This window comes from Camellia sinensis, chromosome 10 (assembly GCF_055761805.1).
Source record: "Camellia sinensis isolate YWXY chromosome 10, ASM5576180v1, whole genome shotgun sequence".
Classification (NCBI taxonomy): domain Eukaryota; kingdom Viridiplantae; phylum Streptophyta; class Magnoliopsida; order Ericales; family Theaceae; genus Camellia; species Camellia sinensis.
The window spans coordinates 82,069,861-82,072,025 of record NC_138970.1 but is presented as its reverse complement, the minus strand read 5'-3'; the positions used below and the strand labels follow the sequence as shown (position 1 = coordinate 82,072,025).

Genomic DNA, 2,165 nt, shown 5'->3' with positions numbered 1-2,165 from the left:
GTGGGTGGCCGGCTGCAGAAAAGAAAACAAAGCTTTGGGTGTTTGTTTGTGGTTTTTTTTTTTGTTTGTTAAATCGTCCTTTTGCCTTGGGTAAGATATTATAATAAAATATATATATATATATATATATATATATATATATATATATATATATTAGTATTGAGGGAATGATGAGGATAATGTGGTGTGGTGGGTGGAGGATGAATCATGTATTTTAAAAAGAGAGTTGATGGGAAGGAAAAGACAAAGATTATGAAAAAGGAGAGAGTGGGAGTGGGGAACATGGACGGGAGGGTATGGGATAAAGAGAATAAAAAAGTAAAATAAATAAATAAAAGAAAAAGTGTGCTAATGGTGTGAAAGAGTGCTAGTGGTGGATTTGTGAAAAGTGGCCTGCCTAATGAATGGTCTTTCTCTCTCTCTTCACATGGGCTGCCTCTCTTTTAAATATGTGTGATAAAATAAAATAAAATAAAAAAGAAAGTTGGGTGTTGCAAAAGTGTAATGCTGAGAGATGGATGTTGCAAAGATTGATCGGCAGTCGGCCTCCTTAGTTGGTCCTCGGCCTTGGAACCAGATTCTCTCTATCCCCCTCTAGCTTGATCAGATCCATCTCTAATCGATCCATCGAAAGCAAAATTGTATACTCACCATGACGCTTGGCTCCGGAGGATCGAGTGTCGTGGTCCCTCGAAATTTCAGATTGCTTGAGGAACTTGAACGTGGAGAAAAGGGTATTGGAGATGGTACTGTGAGTTATGGAATGGATGATGGAGATGACATCTACATGCGTTCGTGGACAGGCACCATTATTGGTCCTCATAATTCTGTACATGAAGGTCGGATTTATCAGCTGAAGCTTTTCTGTGATAAAGATTACCCAGAGAAGCCACCAAGTGTTCGTTTCCATTCTCGGATCAACATGACTTGTGTCAGCCATGAAACTGAAGTGGGTGGAGTTGCCGGCGGAGCGGACACCACAGGAGGTGCCGCCGCCGTGGGGCTGGTGGTCAGATCGATTGGAATCGGATCGGGTCATGGGTTGTACGACCCAGGTGTGGTTGGAAGTGAAGATGGATTCGAAGGGGCTAATGAGATTCAGAGCCGACAGCGATTCGGAGATCACGAAGGGGTTCTGTTCGTGCTTGATTTGAAGTAGGAGGAGAAGCTGTAGGAGTAGGAGGTATGTGTAAGTGATATGTGTTGAAAAACTCCCGCGGGCAGCGAAGGCAAGGTTGCCGGCCGGCTGCCCGCCGGAAAGAAAGGAGTATAGGCCTAAATCTTATGGCTCTGATACCATGTTAAATTTAATGTATAGAGAAATAGAGAGAATGAAATATGTATTGATGATTGATATTATTGATAGATGTATATATTGTGTATATTACAAGGATTTATATAGGAGAGGATTTGGGAGTAGGTGAAGGTGGTAGTGGAGGTGGTAGGTGGAGTGGGTGGTAGTGGAGGTGGTAGGTGGAGTGGGTGGTAGTATTTACTTTTACAATTTACATTAACATTGTTGTTCCGTTTAATAATATTAATAATAATGATTTGAGTTTATTAGTTTCTAGGGTTTGCAATTGTCAATTGGCATGTATGAATGTTTCTAGTGTGGTTTTGGGTGTTGGCTGGTGTGGGTGATGATTGGTATATAGCATCAGGGATGAATGAAATAGGGTGATACATTTAGGCCAAGTTTGGGTACTTCCAAAAAAGTTAAAAAGTCAAAAAATTACTCAAAAAGTTAAAAAGTTAACACTATTCACCAAAAGTCAACAATTACGGCTGCACAACTTCCAATTCAAATTTTTCCCTACAAATCAATTTTTATAATTTTTTATTACACATTTTTCAATAAAAAATCAAAAAGTTAACCCAAACATCCATATTTTCAACCTCAATTTTTTAGTCCAAAAAGACAAAAAGTACACTTTTTTAGTCTTCCCAAACTTGGCCTTAATTTCGAAATGGGTTTTGTGAATACTGAATAAAATTTCTATTTTCCAGCTTTAATTTGGAAGTTTGACTACCTAATTTAGAGGCCACTGCGCCACCGGCGACTGCAGCAGCGCCCTCTTCCTTTTTCCCCCCTCTTCTTCTCCCTTCTTCTCTCTCTCTTCTTTCCCTCCCTTCTGGTTTCTGTTCTGCTTTTTTTTTTTAAATTA

General features: G+C 39.7%; 1 pseudogene across 1 annotated transcript; it reads left to right on the top strand.

Moving 5' to 3' along the window:
• Window positions 1–579: 579 nt before the first annotated feature.
• Window positions 580–1,174, top strand: LOC145801190 (ubiquitin-conjugating enzyme E2 variant 1D pseudogene; annotated as a pseudogene). Its single transcript, XR_014342269.1, has one exon. The product of XR_014342269.1 is annotated as a ubiquitin-conjugating enzyme E2 variant 1D pseudogene (transcript).
• Window positions 1,175–2,165: the final 991 nt, after the last annotated feature.